The following is a 21,936-nucleotide window of genomic DNA, read 5'->3' as shown; positions in this document are numbered from 1 at the left end:
GATCTACATCCGGCTCCTGTCGGTCGGTCTGCACTTCTTTGCTTCATCCATCTTGTCTAATTGGGTGGCTGTATATGTATGGGCCACATGTGGGGCAGGCTCTGAATGGGTGTTCCTTCAGTCTCTGTTTTAATCTTTGCCTCTCCTTTCCCTGCCAAGGGTATTCTTTTTCCTCATTTAAAGAAGGAGTGAAGCATTCACATTTTGATCATCCGTCTTGAGTTTCGTTTATTCTAGGGATCTAGGGTAATTCAAGCATTTGGGCTAATAGCCACTTATCAATGAGTGCATACCATGTATGTCTTTCTGTGATTGGGTTAGCTCACTCAGGATGATATTTTCCAGTTCCAAACATTGGCCTACGAATTTCATAAAGTCGTTGTTTTTGATAGCTGAGTAATATTCCATTGTGTAGATGTACCACATTTTCTGTATCCATTCCTCTGTTGAAGGGCATCTGGGTTCTTTCCAGTTTCTGGCTATTATAAATAAGGCCGCGATGAACATAGTGGAGCACGTGTCTCTTTTATATGTTGAGGCATCTTTTGGGTATATGCCCAAGAGAGGTATAGATGGATCCTCAGGCAGTTCAATGTCCAATTTTCTGAGGAACCTCCAGACTGATTTCCAGAATGGTTTTACCAGTCTGCAATCCCACCAACAATGGAGGAGTGTTCCTCTTTCTCCACATCCTCGCCAGCATCTGCTGTCACCTGAGTTTTTGATCTTAGCCATTCTCACTGGTGTGAGGTGAAATCTCAGGGTTGTTTTGATTTGCATTTCCCTTATGACTAAAGATGTTGAACATTTCTTTAGGTGTTTCTCAGCCATTCGGCATTCCTCAGCTGTGAATTCTTTGTTTAGCTCTGAACCCCATTTTTTAATAGGGTTATTTGTTTCCCTGCGGTCTAACTTCTTGAGTTCTTTGTATATTTTTGATATAAGGCCTCTATCTGTTGAAGGATTGGTAAAGATCTTTTCCCAATCTGTTGGTTACCGTTTTGTCCTAACCACAGTGTCCTTTGCCTTACAGAAGCTTTGCAGTTTTTTGAGATCCCATTTGTCAATTCTTGATCTTAGAGCATAAGCCATTGGTGTTTTGTTCAGGAAATTTTTTCCAGTGCCCATGTGTTCCAGATGCTTCCCTAGTTTTTCTTCTATTAGTTTGAGTGTGTCTGGTTTGATGTGGAGGTCCTTGATCCACTTGGACTTAAGCTTTGTACAGGGTGATAAGCATGGATCGATCTGCATTCTTCTACATGTTGCCCTCCAGTTTAACCAGCACCATTTGCTGAAAATGCTATCTTTTTTCCATTGGATGGTTTTGGCTCCTTTGTCAAAAATCAAGTGACCATAGGTGTGTGGGTTCATTTCTGGGTCTTCAATTCTATTCCATTGGTCTATCTGTCTGTCTCTGTACCAATACCATGCAGTTTTTATCACTATTGCTCTGTAATACTGCTTGAGTTCAGGGATAGTGATTCCCCCTGAAGTCCTTTTATTGTTGAGGATAGCTCTAGCTATCCTGGGTATTTTGTTATTCCAGATGAATTTGCAAATTGTTCTGTCTAACTCTTTGAAGAATTGGATTGGTATTTTGATGGGGATTGCATTGAATCTGTAGATTGCTTTTGGTAAAATGGCCATTTTTACTATATTAATCCTGCCAATCCATGAGCATGGGAGATCTTTCCATCTTCTGAGGTCTTCTTCAATTTCTTTCCTCCGTGTCTTGAAGTTCTTATTGTACAGATCTTTTACTTGCTTGGTTTAAGTCACACTGAGGTACTTTATATTATTTGGGTCTATTATGAAGGGTGTCGTTTCCCTAATTTCTTTCTCGGCTTGTTTCTCTTTTGTATAGAGGAAGGCAACTGATTTATTTGAGTTAATTTTATACCCAGCCACTTTGCTGAAGTTGTTTATCAGCTTTAGTAGTTCTCTGGTGGAACTTTTGGGATCACTTAAATATACTATCATGTCATCTGCAAATAGTGATATTTTGACATCTTCTTTTCCGATCTGTATCCCTTTGATCTCCTTTTGTTGTCTGATTGCTCTGGCTAGAACTTCAAGAACTATATTGAATAAGTAGGGAGAGCGTGGGCAGCCTTGTCTAGTCCCTGATTTTAGTGGGATTGCTTCAAGTTTCTCTCCATTTAGTTTAATGTTAGCAACTGGTTTGCTGTATATGGCTTTTACTATGTTTAGGTATGGGCCTTGAATTCCTATTCTTTCCAGGACTTTTATCATGAAGGGGTGTTGAATTTTGTCAAATGCTTTCTCAGCATCTAATGAAATGATCATGTGGTTCTGTTCTTTCAGTTTGTTTATATAATGGATCACGTTGATGGTTTTCCGTATATTAAACCATCCCTGCATGCCTGGGATGAAGCCTACTTGATCATGGTGGATGATTGTTTTGATGTGCTCTTGAATTCGGTTTGCCAGAATTTTATTGAGTATTTTTGCGTCGATATTCATAAGGGAAATTGGTCTGAAGTTCTCTTTCTTTGTTGTGTCTTTGTGTGGTTTAGGTATAAGAGTAATTGTGGCTTCGTAGAAGGAATTCGGTAGGGCTCCATCTGTTTCAATTTTGTGGAATAGTTTGGATAATATTGGTATGAGGTCTTCTATGAAGGTTTGATAGAATTCTGCACTAAACCCGTCTGGATCTGGGCTCTTTTTGGTTGGGAGACCTTTAATGACTGCTTCTATTTCCTTAGGAGTAATGGGGTTGTTTAACTGGTTTATCTGTTCCTGATTTAACTTCAATACCTGGTATCTGTCTAGGAAATTGTCCATTTCCTGAAGATTTTCAAGTTTTTTGAATATAGGTTTTTATAGTAAGATCTGATGATTTTTTGAATTTCCTCTGAATCTGTAGTTATGTCTCCCTTTTCATTTCTGATTTTGTTAATTTGGACGCACTCTCTGTGTCCTCTCGTTAGTCTGGCTAAGGGTTTATCTATCTTGTTGATTTTCTCAAAGAACCAACTTTTGTCTCTGTTGATTCTTTCTATGGTCCTTTTTGTTTCTACTTGGTTGATTTCAGCTCTGAGTTTGATTATTTCCTGCCTTCTACTCCTCCTGGGTGTATTTGCTTCTCTTTGTTCTAGAGCTTTTAGGTGTGCTGTCAAGCTGCTGACATATGCTCTTTCCTGTTTCTTTCTGCAGGCACTCAGCGCTATGAGTTTTCCTCTTAGCACAGCTTTCATTGTGTCCCATAAGTTTGAGTATGTTGTATCTTCATTTTCATTAAATTCTAAAGTTTTTAATTTCTTTCTTTATTTCTTTCTTGACCAGGTTATCATTGAGTAGAGCATTGTTCAATTTCCACGTATATGTGGGCATTCTTCCCTTATTGTTATTGAAGACCAGTTTTAGGCCGTGGTGGTCCGATAGCACGCATGGGATTATTTCTATCTTTCTGTACCTGTTGAAGCCCGTTTTTTGACCAATCATATGGTCAATTTTGGAGAAAGTACCATGAGGAGCTGAGAAGAAGGTATATCCTTTTGTTTTAGGATAGAATGTTCTATAAATATCTTTTAAGTCCATTTGGCTCATGACTTCTCTTAGTCTGTCGACATCACTGTTTAATTTCTGTTTCCATGATCTGTCCATTGATGAGAGTGGTGTATTGAAATCTCCCACTATTATTGTGTGAGGTGCAATGTGTGTTTTGAGCTTTAGTAAGGTTTCTTTTACGTATGTAGGTGCCCTTGTATTTGGGACATAGATATTTAGGATTGAGAGTTCATCTTGGTGGATTTTTCCTTTGATGAATATGAAGTGTCCTTCCTTATCTTTTTTGATGACTTTTAGTTGGAAATTGATTTTATTTGATATTAGAATGGCTACTCCAGCTTGCTTCTTCTGACCATTTGCTTGGAAAGTTGTTTTCCAGCCTTTCACTCTGAGGTAGTGTCTGTCTTTGTCTCTGAGGTGTGTTTCCTGTAGGCAGCAGAATGCAGGGTCCTCGTTGCGTATCCAGTTTGTTAATCTTTGTCTTTTTATTGGGGAGTTGAGGCCATTGATATTGAGATATATTAAGGAATAGTGATTATTGTTTCCCTTTATATTCATATTTGGATATGAGGTTATGTTTGTGTGCTTTCATTCTCTTTGTTTTGTTGCCAAGACGATCAGTTTCTTGCTTCTTCTAGGGTATAGCTTGCCTGCTTATGTTGGGCTTTACCATTTATTATCCTTTGTAGTGCTGGATTTGTAGAAAGATATTGTGTAAATTTGGTTTTGTCATGGAATATCTTGGTTTCTCCATCAATGTTAATTGAGAGTTTTGCTGGATACAGTAACCTGGGCTGGCATTTGTGTTCTCTTAGGGTCTGTATGACATCAGTCCAGGATCTTCTGGCCTTCATAGTTCCTGCGAGAAGTCTGGTGTGATTCTGATAGGTCTCCCTTTATATGTTACTTGACCTTTTTCCCTTACTGCTTTTAATATTCTTTCTTTATTTTGTGCGTTTGGTGTTTTGACAATTATGTGACGGGAGGTGTTTCTTTTCTGGTCCAATCTATTTGGAGTTCTGTAGGCTTCTTGTATGTCTATGGGTATCTCTTTTTTTAGGTTAGGGAAGTTTTCTTCTATGATTTTGTTGAAGATATTTACTGGTCCTTTGAGCTGGGAGTCTTCACTCTCTTCTATACCTATTATCCTTAGGTTTGATCTTCTCATTGAGTCCTGGATTTCCTGTATGTTTTGGACCAGTAGCTTTTTCCGCTTTACATTATCTTTGACAGTTGAGTCAATGATTTCTATGGAATCTTCTGCTCCTGAGATTCTCTCTTCCATCTCTTGTATTCTGTTGGTGAAGCTTGTATCTACAGCTCCTTGTCTCTTCTTTTGGTTTTCTATATCCGGGTTGTTTCCATGTGTTCTTTCTTGATTGCTTCTATTTCCAATTTTAATTCCTTCAACTGTTTGATTGTGTTTTCCTGGAATTCTTTCAGGGATTTTTGCGATTCCTCTCTGTAGGCTTCTACTTGTTTATTAATGTTTTCCTGTGTTTCCCTAAGTGTGTTCATGTCTTTCTTGAAGTCCTCCAGCATCATGATCAAATATGATTTTGAAACTAGATCTTGCTATTCTGGTGTGTTTGGATATTCCATGTTTGTTTTGGTGGGAGAATTGGGCTCCGATGATGGCATGTAGTCTTGGTTTCTGTTGCTTGTGTTCCTGCGCTTGCCTCTCGCCATCAGATTATCTCTAGTGTTACTTTGTTCTGCTATTTCTGACAGTGGCTAGACTGTCCTATAAGCCTGTGTGTCAGGAGTGCTGTAGACCTGTTTTCCTCTCTTTCAGTCAGTTATGGGGACAGAGTGTTCTGCTTTCGGGCGTGTAGTTTTTCCTCTCTACAGGTCTTCAGCTGTTCCTGTGGGCCTGTGTCTTGAGTTCACCAGGCAGCTTTCTTGCAGCAGAAAATTTGGTCTTACCTGTGGTCCTGAGGCTCAAGTTCGCTCGTGGGGTGCTGCCCAGGGGCTCTCTGCAGCAGCAGCAACCAGGAAGACCTGTGCCGCCCCTTCCGGGAGCTTCAGTGCACCAGGGTTCCAGATGGTCTTTGGCTTTTTCCTCTGGTGTCCGAGATGTGTGTGCAGGGAGCAGTCTCTTCTGGTTTCCCAGGCTTGTCTGCCTCTCTGAAGGTTTAGCTCTCCCTCCCACGGGATTTGGGTGCAGAGAACTGTTTATCCGGTCTGTTTCTTTCAGGTTCCGGCGGTGTCTCAGGCATGGGTCCTGCCGCTCCTGGGCCCTCCCCCACGGGAGCCCAGAGGCCTTATACAGTTTCCTCTTGGGCCAGGGATGTGGGCAGGGGTGAGCAGTGTTGGTGGTCTCTTCCGCTCTGCAGCCTCAGGAGTGCCCACCTGACCAGGCGGTTGGGTCTCTCTCTCACCGGGTCTGGGAGCAGAGAGCTGCTGCGGGCCGGGATCCGCGGGTGTGGGACTTCCGGTAAACACAGAACGTGCCCGGTCCTAGAGAAATTCTGCTTCCGGGTGTCCCAAGCTCACCAGGCAGCTTTCTTGCAGCAGAAAATTTGGTCTTACCTGTGGTCCCGAGGCTCAGGTTCGCTCGTGGGGTGCTGCCCAGGGGCTCTGCAGCGGCAGCAACCAGGAAGGGGGTGTTTTCTTTGACTCTCTGAGCTACCTGGCCATCAACCCAGCAACTGGCTCCAGAGTCTTTATTGATAAAAGATTTTGTTAAAAACAACAAGTGTTCAGGGAGAAGTAATATTCAGCTCCATCCCACCAAATTAATGTATACTTTTCTGTTATGAATATTTTTGTGGTGATTAATAAATATAAGAAGACTTCTGTGACTATTATGAACCCCTCTAGTTCTCAAAGCATTTGCAATTTAGGAAGCAAGTAGTGCGGTTGTTGGTGAGGTCCCTCAAGAAGGCTGCTTAGGGGCAGTTTCATGGAAGTAGAGGAAGGCCGTTGGCATTACACATCTAGTTTATAATAGGATTTTAAACACCAAGACTACCCCACACAAACACTCTGAAACCCTAGGAAGCACTAGAGAACCGAGATAGGTCAGGGAAAGCACAGGGCACAGATGCCCTGATAGCTCAGCGTCGTCAGAAAATAAGGCAGGCAGAGACGAAGTTCGCATCCGCCGTCCTGGGGTTTACACATGGGAACACTAAGCTCCCCGTAATGACACTGTAATGACACGGAGATGGACAGCCCTCAGAAGCATATGCATATGGATTACATGTGTAATCCTTTGTAGTAATAGCTTGTGTTAACTTTTATCTCTACCATCTCAGAAAGTAGGGGTTCATTTGGGGTTCACTGTTGGGGTTTTTGTTATTGCTGTATGTTTGCTTTTGCTTTGCTTTTTGGAAAAATACTTAGTTAAAAATAAATCTAGATGTTTGTCTTAATTCCTGAGTTCTTCAATTGATTTGTTAATACATGTAAAACTGTTTTATACAGAAAAACAATGCTTTGTACTATTTTCCTCATACTGGTACATCTTGCTTGTACTTTATATTGGATCGTTGATGTAAGAAACAAAGGCAGATTTGGTAATTCTTTCTTTAATTTACTGTTTTCTTGAAATGAAGAGAGAGTGAGAACAAAAATGTGTGTGAGAGAAAGCACTGTATTTCATCATTTTTCATCTTTCTAGATTATTATTTGTTCTTGAATAATGTATGTCAGTTGAATTTTCATGTGTTCACATAATTTGTAAACTGCCACAGCACAGTTTTGTAAAATTAACAAATTAAAATATTATGCCCCTTAAGTACAGCATTCTTTATTTAGATTATGCAGTATTTCATATGGAATGAGGACAACTTACTTATGCCAATTTATTTTGTATAACACACAGACCATAAAATCTCTAGTAGACATTATACACTTTGAATTGTTTTCTCAAAAAGAAAATAAAAATTTTATTTCTGCATTGTAGGAGTTCATATTAAAGGAATACTTATCATAAATTACATCTCAATGCACCAAAAATTTCTCTCTCATCAAAACAAATGAATACATTGGTTTATTTATCTATAGTAATTTGGCTACTTATTTTAAAGTATATACTATTTCTTTACATATTTATTAAAAATTTTAAACATAAAGAAATTACTTATAGAAGTAATATCATTTCCTACTTTTTAGGTTATAACTAAAGGAAAACTTTATATAAAATATTTGTAAAATTGTTTTAATTTTAATTGAAAATACATTCAGCTATTTTATCACTCTGACAACTTAGATTTAAAGTTTTTCCATTACACTCTCTGAAATCCTTTTGTTTCTGTTTATTATGTTTTGTGACAAATGTTGATCTGTTCTTGTTCTCTGTTTGTCCTTTCTTTTAACATCATAAACATGGGATGATAAATTATGTGGCAATTAGCTCTGAGTCTTTCAAGCATCACAATATCTGTGAAGATTATTCACATTTCTTATGTCATTCCTAGGTTCTTATTCTTTCTCACCAGGCTTTATTGCACTTACTAATCTAGCACTGATCTTTCCATCCCACAGTGACATCGACATCGTTGGTTAGGAAGGAGACTGCTGTGAACATTAACTTGAGTTCTGTGCATCATTCATTTCTCTTGGAGGGGGTCAATAAACAGAGGTAGAATCAGAGACACGTGTTTGTCCAAAGTTATCAGTACTTTTTTTTTCCTTTCATATCAAGTTTCACCATGTAACCTCCTTTAGTTACATGTAAACAAATCAAATATGTCCACAAAGCTCCTGGAAAAAAAAAGTACTGAAATTAGAGCTATCCTACATTAGGACCTAGCTATCTGGATACAACCTGTGTGAAATTAAAGGCAGCTTACTACAAAGCCACTTATGAGTATAACCATGCTCACCATGGTTCTAGTCACAGTGTTCAGATTATGGCATCAGCCTTGGCAACCATTGATGGGTGAGTAGAATTTCCTCCTCGTTTTTATTAGTTCTTTGAGAATTTCATGCGATGCATTTTTATCCTATTTATTATTCTCCACACTGTTCCTGGATTGAGCTCTCCTTCCCTATACACCCAACTTTGTGTCCTTTTAAAAACTGTGTTGTGTAGCACGTCGTTTTTACTACTCCACTTTAACGTTCCTGGTCAGGCCATGCCACCAGCCATCCACCCAAGTTTTCTTGGATCCTCGGATGAAAGAGATGCACACACACACACACTTGCTTATTTTTAACCTGTGTCACTGGCTCAATGGCTGGGCTCTTCTAAGCTTTCTGTGGCTACTGTGCCCTACCCTTTACTCCTAGCCCTACACCTCTAGATCTGTCCTCTTATGCCTTTAATTTTCCCATCTACCCTTTTGCCTGTATGCTCGACCAGTGTTGCACTTTGGTTTTACTTGAGGAAAAACTCAAATCCCTATAACATGAATATTTACCTCCTGAAGAGGCCAATCTAAATGCCAAGATTTTGATGAAATTATTTTTATATCTGTTTCTATGTCTACTATGCCTTTAATTTTGATAGCATTCATTTGTATTATAGCTTTGGTCTCTGATTATTTATAGCACTTTGGCCCATTCATTTGTCTTGCTGCCCAAGATGCTTTCGGGCTTCCCTTCCATGGGCCCCTTTCCCTTCCCACCTACATTTTGGAAGATCTTCCCTGCAGCTCTGAATCTGTTCCATCTCTCTCCCTCTCAATCTCAATTCTCCCTTCCTGCCCTCTCCTCTCCCCTAACCTGTGGGAATCTGAAAGTTCTACCTCCTCCTTTCCTAACAACCATTGTCTACTGGCATCTCTACTAATAGATCAAGAACCAGTTGGGGGAAAGGACCTTAGTGTATGGACACACAGATTCCTAGTCAAAGCATCAGAACCAACCCCCTACAGTGCTATCTATATATTTTTGGGTGTGTAATTGGTTTAATCAATGTTCTATTGCTATGAAGAGATTGTGACAATTCTTATAAAGGAAAACATTTAATTGGGGGTGGCTCACAGTTTCAAAAGTTTAGTCCATTATCATCATGTCTGGAAGCATGGTGGTACACAGTCAGACATGGTGCTAAGGAAGTACCTGAGATTGGTAGGCAACAGAAACAGACACTCATAGTAGCTTGAGCATTTACCCCCAATGATACTTTTTCTCCTATGAGACCCCACCTACTCCAACAAGGCCAGACCTCCTAATCCAGGGATTCTTAACCTATAGGTTGTAACCTCCATAGGGGTCACATATCAGATTCCTTCCATATCAGCCATCTACATTAGGATTCATAGCAGTAGTAATATTATTGTTAGGAAGTAGCAACAAAATAATTTTATGGTTGGGGTCATGATATTACAAAGGTTGAGAAACACTGTGACCAAATTCCTTCTAAGGAGCACAACTCCATAAGAACCAAACATTCAAATATATGAGCTTAAATCAAATCATCTCAGAATATCAGAGAATATTCAAGGCACCAGGGGACAGACCCTTAAAGAAAACTGAATCTCTTTCTCCTAACAGCTATCCATTGCATAGCCTCTTAGTGTTGGGACAGGAATTCATGCTCTCTTCACCTTTGCATGCAAAAATTTCATCTGGCCTGAGCCAGTACAGATCATGTCCATATTGTTTCAGTTGTTATGAATACATAAGCAGAACTATGTTTAAAAAATACAGTTTTTCAGCCATGATGTCTGAGCCTTGAGTGAGTGGAGTATGACAAAATAAATAAGTAAAACATGTCTCATACAAGGCTGAACATTCCTGAGTCTCCTTCTTTCTGCATCTTGACCAGTCGTGGATTAATACCTATCTTCAACAAAACAAACAAACAAAAAACAAAAACGAAAGTAACAAGCTCTCTTATGATTAGAGCCAACCAATGTAGGACCTATGGGTATACAAATAACTCAGTATTACTCAGTTTGGTACTGTGTTCATTTAATCAAATTATAATTATATGTTCTCCCATAAAATCTGTTAGCTGGCTAGTGACAGGTTCAATGCTGCATCAGTGTTTTAACTTATAGAGAAGACTTTAAATCCAATTAGGTGTTTGGTTACTCCCTTAACGTTTATGATTACACCAATCAGCATATCTGACCAACAACTGTTTTAGCTTCCATTATTCATATGGGTAAGATTAATGATTAGTTTTCTGCTCCAGTTGCATGCATTAAATTCCTAAACTACTACCCAGCAGGGAAGAATTTTCCAGGTGGCTACCAGATTGAGTTCTTTATGTTCTCTGATTCAACTGCATAATGTCTTCAGAAATAAGCTCTCACTTTCAAGCTCTGGGGCAAAAACAGGATCAGTAATAATAATCTGTAATGTCTGCGTAATCTAAGGGTCTTCACTTGCCAAAAACTCCACATGACGTAATCCATTCCTTACTTAAACCAGGTTGTTACACTTGTTATTCTACAGTATCTATTAGAGATATTATTGGACTATTATAGGGTAATTCCATTTTAAATTTTCATATATTTGTATAGGTATTTTTATGAAGCTTCTACAAGTGTAGATTTTCATTTTTTCCTGAAATGAAATTTCCACCAAAGTTAATCTTAGTTATTCCTCCCCATATTCCATCATATACCCTTTTTCCCCCGTCTTCCCCCACCTCCAACATTAAACCGTTTCTGTACTGTTATTATCCTTTAACCCTAACCTTATATACTATTTTGTTTCACCTATCCTTTTTTGAGCCACCCTTATGGCCCCTGATGAGTACCCTGACCTTGATGGGAATTTCAAAAAAATGTAAATATCTGAAGATTAAAGGCTAACATCAGCAAAAAAGCAAACAAACAACACCTAAACCTGGGTTTCCTCAATCTAAATGATTTTTTCCAGCTGCATCTTTTTACCTTCAAATTTCAATTTTTTTTCTTCTCTTAATAACTGAATAATAATAACCCAGAAATATTTTAAATGTTTTACATTCTTACATAATCAGAAAAATACAAATTAAAATTACCTTGAGAGTCCATCATACCCCAGTTGAAATGGTTAAGACCCAAAAAAGTAAGTGAGGACAATACTTGTGTAGATGTGGGGAAAGATGAACCATTTCCTGCTGGTGAAGAGTGTTACCTAGCACAGCCACTATGGAAATCTGCATAGAGCTCCCTCAAAAGGCTAAACAAAATAGAACGTGTGACCTTGTCATACTCTTGAGCATGTATCCAAAGCATCGTACATGTTACTTCAGAGTCATCTGCTCATCCATCTTTGTTGTTCTGTTCACAATAACTGAAAAGTGGAAACAACCCAAATGTCCATCAACTGATAGTTGGATAATAAAAATGGTATATATTTGCGTAGCAGATGGTTATGTATTTAAGATGCAGCACATATACAAAATGAAATGATTTATCTCTAAAGAATAAAAATTAGGTCAATTTTAGGAAAATGGATGAGATTATAGATCATCATGCTAAGTGAAATAAGCCAGACTCAGATGAATATCATGTTTTTTTTTTACTATACACAGAAACTACATTAAAAGCAAAGAAGACATGAAATACAAGGAGGAATATTTGGTGAAAAGGAGAGAACTAACGATAAGAGGAGGAAAAAGAGACCAGTTATAGGGGTGACTATGACAAGAGTACATATACATAATATCCAAGTGTGAAATGTCTAATTAAAACATTTGTTTGAACAATTAACCTGTACACCAAAGTTTTAAAGGAGTGATAAAAGTTTAATACTTTTTCTTCATATTTTCCTTTGGGCTGTTAAATAGCATATGCCCCAACAGGTTAGAAATGAAAGATTCAGGAACAGACAGATTCAAGATTCATGCTTGTGGCCATCACGAGCATGGGCCAAGGGGCCTTCTATAATCTTGAGAGACCCACAGGGACTTTTAGGGGAAATAGACAATAGAGAATAAGCCAGCAGATCATGCAATATCTCCAGAACAACTACAAAAAGGCTGGTGTTATGGAAAGATGCATCTAGAAAGTGGCTTCATGGAATTGGGAAAAAAAATACAGTAGATGGAGAGATGCATGTAGGGGAGAGAAGCAGAATTAGAGACACAATTTTGGCAGGTTTGGGAACAAGCTGCAATGGACAAAGGAGCATGTCACTGCTAAGTAGGGCTGGTCTTCAGAAAGTTGAGAGGCTCTGATCACCACCACACAGACTTACCCTATTGCTGCTTTAAGCCATTGCATCTGCTAGGCCTACAGACAGGGCCAAGGCATGGAGCTTCTATAGCTTCTGCTGCTGCCTCCACTTGCTAAGCTAGTCCTCCTAGGGAAAGGAGAACTCAGGACTTCAGCAAATATGATAGTCAGGCCCAGAGTACCTGCTGGACAGCCAATGTCAAGGTGGAGGGTAGTGTAGTAACCTGGCCCTGCCCTAGTATGTGTTGCCCAACCTCATCCACAATCATTTTGATTTAGAGGAACAAGATATCCGAGATGAAGAATGGTTCATTTTCAGATTTAAGCATTCTCAAAAGAATGCAGTAGTCTTTGATGTTGATGAAAGCCATGTAGATATCTGGGGCCAGAGATTATGGATGGCTATGATTAGTATTACCTCTGGAAACCATGCGGAAGTCGTGAATCATGTTGCTGTAGATAGCTATGGGCAACAAGCTTCTTTTGCAGTAGGATCTGTGACTACAGACTCATAACTGAGAATGAGAGACATAGAAATCTTCTGTGACAATCTCTCCCCTGTCCCCCCACCTTGAAAAATAAAAGAAAGGAAGAAAGGAAGGAAGGAAGGAAGAAAGAAGAAAAAAGAAAGAAAGGAAGAAATAGTTAATCCAGACAGCTACTCAAGATAGGTTTTGAAAATTGTGATAAAGATGCTGAAGTGTAGCTCTTCAAAGTTGATGGTTTCTGGTGAAGATGGTGTCTGGGAAAGACTCAGTTTTCTCTCAGAGGCTAGCCATGGGGAATTTGACCTTTCTCCTATGAGTATAGGGACAGCAAAAATTGAACATTTTGTTGTTATTGTTTTATTTTCATTTGTGGAGGGCACAAGGGAGGGTGGACCTGGGAAGACCTGGGAGGAAAGGGAAGGGCATATGATCAGGATATATTGCTTAAAATTAACAAATAATTGATAAAAATATTATGTTGTGGACAAAATCAAACCCAACAAATGAAAAACCAAACCAACCAACAAACCAACCAAACAAACAAACAAAAAAAAAACAAAGTAAAAGATTTAGTCCATGTGTCTTACAGAAATGACACATTGAACAAAGCCACAGCTCTGTCTACATATAACTGGAGACAAAAATAAACTCACAGTCCAGTATGAGATCTGGACTCAAGCTTGTAACCTAGAAAAAGATGATAGATCAACATTGAAAACTCTTTCTACTTAGCCTTATGCAGCATTTGAAATAGATATTCTTGAATTTTTTATTCTCCTGACCAATCTTTTCATCTTCCCTATTATTATTATCATTGTTGACATCGTCATCATTGTCATCATCATTGTTGTTGTTATTGTTATTATTATTTTACTAGGTCTTCTTTGGAGACCATTGCTCCAAAACAAAGTCTGTAAGTCTCATAATTTGACCTTCACACACTGACTATACAGTGCTAGATGCTTAATTCCAATGATTTTTGACATTCAATTCTTCAGCCTACACTAAATAGTTGAGATAAAAATAGAATCATTTAAAAATTACCTCCCTACTTATATCACAGTTTTATTCAAATTCTTTTTAACAAGTATCTTAGATAGGGTTTTACTGCTGTGAATAGATCCCATGACCAATGCAACTCTTATGAAGGACAACATTTAATTGGGGCTAACTTGCATGTTCAGAGATTCTGTATATTATCATGAAGGGAGGAACATGGCAGCATCTATGGAAGGCATGTTGCAGGAGGAACTAAGAGTTCTACATCTTCATCTGAAGGCTGCTAGCAGAATACTGACTTCCAGGCAGCTATGATGAGGATCTTAAGCCCACATCCAGTGGTGACATAGCTACTCAAACAAGGCCACTCCTCCTAATAGTGACACCCCTGGGCCAAACATATACAAACTATCACATTACATTACCTGTCCCCCATAGGCTTGTTCAAACATGTTAGCCTATGGGGTTCATAACTAAACAGAACATAATGCAAATACATTTAGCCCAACTTTATAGTCTATAGCAGGCTTGACAATATTAAAAGTCCAAAGTTGAAAGTCTCTTCTGAAATGAATCCAATGACTTAACTGTAGTCCCCAAAGCAAAATGGGAAGTCAGCTGGTCAAACTCTAAACTCTTCATCTCTAATGTCAAAGCAGTCTTTGGATCTCCAACTCCTTTTTCATTCTTGTTGACTGCAACAAACTTCTGTCTCCTGAATTGGTCCCGCTCCCTGTTAGCAGCTTTCCTCAGCAGATAACCCCTGGCTCTGGCATCGCAAACATCTTTAGGTCTACAAAGCAACTTTAGTGTTACAGCTTCTTGTTTCAATGTCTGGGATTCACACATGATCTTTTGTGCTCTTCCAAAGGACTGGTGCCACTTCTCCAGCTCTGCCCTCTGTAGCACTTTACGCTCAGATTTATCCACTCCACTGCCACTATTGTTCTTGGTGATCATCCATGGTACTGGCATCTCTAATATACTGGGGTCTTCTGCTGAAACTAGGCTCCACCAAGAGCCTGTCATAGGCACTCTTCATGGTGTCAAGCCTAAACTCCTTTGCATGATACCTTCAGACCTGGGCCATCAACTGCAACTGAGGCTGCACCTTCACCAATGGCCTTCCATGACCTCTCATAGTGCCAAGTCTCAGCTGTTCTTCTTGACTCCTTTATGACTTCAAAACTAATACCGTCTGGTTGTCTCTGACACATTATCAAATACAGCTGCAGCATGAGGTACAATCTTGGCTATCTCTGGAACGCAGTTTCTTCGTGCTCTTAGCAGACACTTCCCAGAAGATTTTACCTCAGTGATACTGGTCTCTTCTTAATCACCACTAATTTCTTACCTCCAGCTAACCAGCATCAACTGTCCCAGTAGTCCCTTCAATTTTTCACTGTAAAGTCAGAGTCACGTGGCTGAAGCTGCTGAGTTCTGCTGCATGCAGAAACTGGAACATGCGCCTCTTGTTCTATTGTTACTAACTTTTGGTTTTCCAAGTCCTTCACTGGCTACGCTTGGCTGTCCTGAGTCTCGCTCTGTAGATTGACCATGAACTCAGAGATCTGCATGCCTATCTCCTGAGGGTAAGGTGTGTACCACTCTGGGTAGGATCTTGCCCCCAAACTCCCTCTCCCTTTTTTTCTTTTTTTCATCTTTATTAACTTGGGTGTTTCTTATTTACATTTCGATTGTTATTCCCTTTCCCGGTATCCAGGCCAACATCCCCCTAACCTCTCCCCTCCCCTTCTATATGGTTGTTCCCTTCCCCATCCTCCCCCCATTACCACCCTCCCCCCAACAATCACGTTCACTGGGGGTTCAGTCTTAGCAGGACCAAGGGCTTCCCCTTCCACTGGTGCTCTTACTAGGATATTCATTGCTACCTATGAGGTCAGAGTGCAGGGTCAGTCCATGTATAGTCTTTAGGTAGTGGCTTAGTCCCTGGAAGCTCTGGTTGCTTGGCATTGTTGTACATATGGGGTATGAGCCCCTTCAAGCTCTTCCAGTTCTTTCTCTGATTCCTTCAACGGGGGTCCTATTCTCAGTTCAGTGGTTTGCTGCTGGCATTCACCTCTGTGTTTGCTGTATTCTGGCTGTGTCTCTCAGGAGAGATCTACATCCGGCTCCTGTCAGCCTGCACTTCTTTGCTTCATCCCTCTTGTCTAATTGGATGGCTGTATATGTATGGGCCACATTTGGGGCAGGCTCTGAATGGGTGTTCCTTCTGTGTCTGTTTTAATCTTTGCCTCTCTATTCCCTGCCAAGGGTATTCTTGTTCCCCTTTTAAAGAAGGAGTGAAGCATTCATATTTTGATCATCCATCTTGAGTTTCATTTGTTCTAGACATCTAGGGTAAATCAAGCATTTGGGCTAATAGCCACTTATCAATGAGTGCATACCATGTGTGTTTTTCTGTGATTGGGTTACCTCACTCAGGATGATATTTTACAGTTCCAACCATTTGCCTACGAATTTCATAAAGGCATTGTTTTTGATAGCTGAGTAATATTCCATTGTGTAGATGAACCACATTTTCTGTATCCATTCCTCTATTGAAGAGCATCTGGGTTCTTAACAGCTTCTGGCTATTATAAATAAGGCTGCTATGAACATAGTGGAGCACGTGTCTTTGATATATGTTGGGGCATCTTTTGGGTATATGCCCAAGAGAGGTATAGCTGGGTCCTCAGGTAGTTGAATGTCCAATTTTCTGAGGAACCTCCAGACTGATTTCCAGAATGGTTGTACCAGTCTGCAATCCCAACAACAATGGAGGAGTGTTCCTCTTTCTCCGCATCCTCACCAGCATCTGCTGTCACCTGAGTTTTTGATCTTAGCCATTCCCATTGGTGTGAGGTGAAATCTCAGTGTAGTTTTGATTTGCATTTCCCTTATGACTAAAGATGTTGAACATTTCTTTAGGTGTTTCTCAGCCATTCGGCATTCCTCAGCTGTGAATTCTTTGTTTAGCTCTGAACCCCATTTTTTAATAGGGTTATTTGTCTCCCTGCGGTATAACGTCTTGAGTTCTTTGTATATATTGGATATGAGCCCTCTATCACTTGTAGGATTGGTAAAGATCTTTTCCTAATCTGTTGGTTGCCGTTTTGTCCTAACCACAGTGTCCTTTGCCTTACAAAAGCTTTGCAGTTTTATGAGATCCCATTTGTTGATTCTTGATCTTAGAGCATAAGCCATTGGTGTTTTGTTCAGGAAATTTTTTCCAGTGCCCATGTGTTCCAGATGCTTCCCTAGTTTTTCTTCTATTAGTTTGAGTGTGTCTGGTTTGATGTGGAGGTCCTTGATCCACTTGGACTTAAGCTTTGTACAGGGTGATAAGCATAGATCGATCTGCATTCTTCTACATGTTGACCTCCAGTTGAACCAGCACCATTTGCTGAAAATGCTATCTTTTTTCCATTGAATGGTTTTGGCTCCTTTGTCAAAAAACAAGTGACCATAGGTGTGTGGGTTCATTTCTGGGTCTTCAATTCTGTTCCATTGGTCTATCTGTCTAACTCTGTACCAATACCATGCAGTTTTTATTACCATTGCTCTGTAATACTGCTTGAGTTCAGGGATAGTGATTCCTCTGAAGTCCTTTTATTGTTGAGGATAGTTTTAGCTATCCTGGGTTTTTTGTTATTCCAGATGAATTTGTAAATTGTTCTGTCTAACTCTTTGAAGAAATGGATTAGTATTTTGATGGAGATTGCATTGAATCTGTAGATCACTTTTGGTAAAATGGCCATTTTTACTATATTAATCCTGCCAATTCATGAGCATGGGAGATCTTTCCATCTTCTGAGGTCTTCTTCAATTTCTTTCTTCAGAGGCTTGAAGTTCTTATTGTACAAATCTTTTACTTGCTTGGTTTAAGTCACACCGAGGTACTTTATATTATTTGGGTCTATTATGATGGGTGTCGTTTCCCTAATTTCTTTCTCGGCTTGTTTCTCTTTTGTGTAGAGGAAGGCTACTGATTTATTTGAGTTAATTTTATACCCAGCCACTTTACTGAAGTTGTTTCTCAGCTTTAGTAGTTCTCTGGTGGAACTTTTGGGATCACTTAAATATACTATCATATCATCTGCAAATAGTGATATTTTGACTTCTTATTTTCCGATCTGTATCTCCTTGACCTCCTTTTGTTGTCTGATTGCTCTGGCTAGAACTTCAAGAACTATATTGAATAAGTAGGGAGAGAGTGGGCAGCCTTGTCTAGTCCCTGATTTTCATGGGATTGCTTCAAGTTTCTCTCCATTTAGTTTAATGTTAGCAACTGGTTTGCTGTATATGGCTTTTACTATGTTTAGGTATGGACCTTGAATTCCTATTCTTTCCAGGACTTTTATCATGAAGGAGTGTTGAATTTTGTCAAATACTTTCTCAGCATCTAATGAAATGATCATGTGGTTTTGTTCCTTCAGTTTGTTTATATAATGGATCACATTGATGGTTTTCCGTATATTAAACCATCCCTGCATGCCTGGGATGAAGCCTACTTGATCCTGGTGGATGAATGTTTTGATGTCCTTTTGGATTCAGTTTGCCAGAATTTTATTGAGTATTTTTGCGTCGATATTCATAAGGGAAATTGGTCTGAAGTTCTCTTTCTTGGTTGGGTCTTTGTGTGGTTTAGGTATAAGAGTAATTGTGGCTTCATAGAAGGAATTCGGTAGTGATCCATCTGTTTCAATTTTGTGGAATAGTTTGGATAATATTGGTATGTGGTTTTCTATGAAGGTCTGATAGAATTCTGCACTAAACCCATCTGTACCTGGGCTCTTTTTGGTTGGGAGACCTTTAATGACTGCTTCTATTTCCTTAGGAGTTATGGGGTTGTTTAACTGGTTTATCTGTTCCTGATTTAACTTCCGTACCTGGTATCTGTCTAGGAAATTGTCCATTTCCTGCAGATTTTCAAGTTTTGTTGAATATAGGCTTTTATAGTAAGATCTGATGATTTTTTGAATTTCCTCTGAATCTGTAGTTATGTCTCCCTTTTCATTTCTGATTTTGTTCATTTGGACACACTCTCTGTGTCCTCTCGTTAGTCTGGCTAAGGGTTTATCTATCTTGTTGATTTTCTCAAAGAACAAACTTTTGTCTCTGTTGATTCTTTCTATGGTCCCTTTTGTTTCTACTTGGTTGATTTCAGCTCTGAGTTTGATTATTTCCTGCCTTCTACTCCTCCTGGGTGTATTTGCTTCTTTTTGTTCTTGAGCTTTTAGGTGTGCTGTCAAGCTGCTGACATATGCTCTTTCCTGTTTCTTTCTGCAGGCACTCAATGCTATGAGTTTTCCTCTTAGCACAGCTTTCATTGTGTCTCATAAGTTTGGGTTTGTTGTACCGTCATTTTCATTAAATTCTAAAGTCTTTAATTTCTTTCTTTATTTCTTCCTTGACCAGGTTATCATTGAGTAGAGCATTGTTCAATTTCCACGTATATGTGGGCATTCTTCCGTTACTGTTATTGAAGACCAGTTTTAGGCCGTGGTGGTCCGATAGCACGCATGGGATTATTTCTATCTTTCTGTACCTGTGGAAGCCCGTTTTTTGACCAATTATATGGTCAATTTTGGCGAAACTACCATGAGGAGCTGAGAAGAAGGTATATCCTTTTGCTTTAGGATAGAATGTTCTGTAAATATCTTTTAAGTCCATTTGGCTTATGACTTCTCTTAATCTGTCTAAGTCTCTGTTTAATTTCTGTTTCCATGATCTGTTCATTGATGAGAGTGGGGTGTTGAAATCTCCTACTATTATTGTGTGAGGTGCAATGTGTGTTTTGAGCTTCAGTAAGGTTTCTTTTACGTATGTAGGTGCCCTTGTATTTGGGGCATAGATATTTAGGATTGAGAGTTCATCTTGGTGGATTTTTCCTTTGATGAATATGAAGTGTCCTTCCTTATCTTTTTTGATGACTTTTAGTTGGAAATTGATTTTATTTGATATTAGAATGGCTACTCCAGCTTGCTTCTTCTGACCATTTGCTTGGAAAGTTGTTTTCCAGCCTTTCACTCTGAGGTAGTGTCTGTCTTTGTCTCTGAGGTGTGTTTCCTGTAGGCAGCAGAATGCAGGGTCCTCGTTGCGTATCCAGTTTGTTAATCTATGTCTTTTTATTGGGGAGTTGAGGCCATTGATGTTGAGAGATATTAAGGAATAGTGATTATTGCTTCCTGTTATTTTCATATTTGGATATGAGGTTATGTTTGTGTGCTTTTCTTCTCTTTGTTTTGTTGACAAGACGATTGGTTTCTTGCTTCTTCTAGGGTATAGCTTGCCTCCTTATGTTGGGCTTTATCATTTATTATCCTTTGTAATGCTGGATTTGTAGAAAGATATTGTGTAAATTTGGTTTTGACATGGAATATCTTGGTTTCTCCATCTATGTTAATTGAGAGTTTGCAGGATACAGTAACCTGCGCTGGCATTTGTGTTCTCTTAGGGTCTGTATGACATCTGTCCAGGATCTTCTGGCTTTCATAGTCTCTGGTGAAAAGTCTGGTGTGATTCTGATAGGTCTGCCTTTATATGTTACTTGACCTTTTTCCCTTACTGCTCTTAATATTCTTTCTTTATTTTGTGTGTTTGGTGTTTTGACCATTATGTGACAGGAGGTGTTTCTTTTCTGGTCCAATCTATTTGGAGTTCTGTAGGCTTCTGGTATGCCTATGGGTATCTCTTTTTTTAGGCTAGGGAAATTTTCTTCTATGATTTTGTTGAAGATATTTACTGGTCTTTGAGCTGGGAGTCTTCACTCTCTTCTATACCTATTATCCTTAGGTTTGATCTTCTCATTGAGTCCTGGATTTCCTGTATGTTTTGGACCAGTAGCTTTTTCTGCTTTACATTATCTTTGACAGTTGAGTCAATGATTTCTATGGAATCTTCTGCTCCTGAGATTCTCTCTTCCATCTCTTGTATTCTGTTGGTGAAGCTAGTATCTACAGCTCCTTGTCTCTTCTTTTGGTTTTCTATATCCAGGGTTGTTTCCATGTGTTCTTTCTTGATTGCTTCTATTTCCATTTTTAATTCCTTCAACTGTTTGATTGTGTTTTCCTGGAATTTTTTCAGCGAATTTTGTGACTCCTCTCTATGGGCTTCTACTTGTTTCTGTATGTTTTCCTGGAATTCTTTCAGGGATTTTTGCGATTCCTCTCTGTATACTTCTACTTGTTTATTAATATTTTCCTGTGTTTCTCTAAGGGAGTTCTTCACGTCTTTCTTGAAGTCCTACAGCATCATAATTAAATATGATTTTGAAACTAGATCTTGCTTTTCTGGTGTGTTTGGATATTCCGTGTTTGTTTTGGTGGGAGAATTGGGTTCCGATGATCCCATGTAGTCTTGGTTTCTGTTGCTTGGGTTCATGCGCTTGCCTCTCGCCATCAGATTATCTCTAGTGTTACTTTGTTCTGGTATTTCTGAAAGTGGCTAAACTGTCCTTTAAGCCTGTGTATCAGGAGTGCTATAGACCTGTTTTCCTGTTTTCTTTCAGCCAGTTATGGGAACAGAGTGTTCTGCTTTCGGGCCTGTAGTTTTTCCTATCTACAGGTCTTCAGCTGTTCCTGTGGGCCTGTGTCTGGAGTTCACCAGGCAAGTCAGTTGCAGCAGAAAAGTTGGTCTTACCTGTGGTCCCAAGGATCAAGTTTGCTCGTGGGGTGTTGCTTATGAGCTCTCCATGGTGGCAGCAACCAGGAAGACCTGCTCCGCCCTTTCTGGGAGCTTCCGTGCACCAGGGTTCCAGATGGCGTTTAGTGTTTTCCTCTGGAATCAGAGATGTGTGCATAGTGCATCTCTTCTATTTTCCCATGCGTGTCTGCCTCTCTGAAGGT

The sequence above is a fragment of the Rattus norvegicus genome, chromosome 11 (genome assembly GCF_036323735.1).
Source record: "Rattus norvegicus strain BN/NHsdMcwi chromosome 11, GRCr8, whole genome shotgun sequence".
Classification (NCBI taxonomy): Eukaryota; Metazoa; Chordata; class Mammalia; order Rodentia; family Muridae; genus Rattus; species Rattus norvegicus.
The sequence above is the reverse complement of the archived record's forward strand: the minus strand, read 5'-3'. Positions refer to the sequence as shown.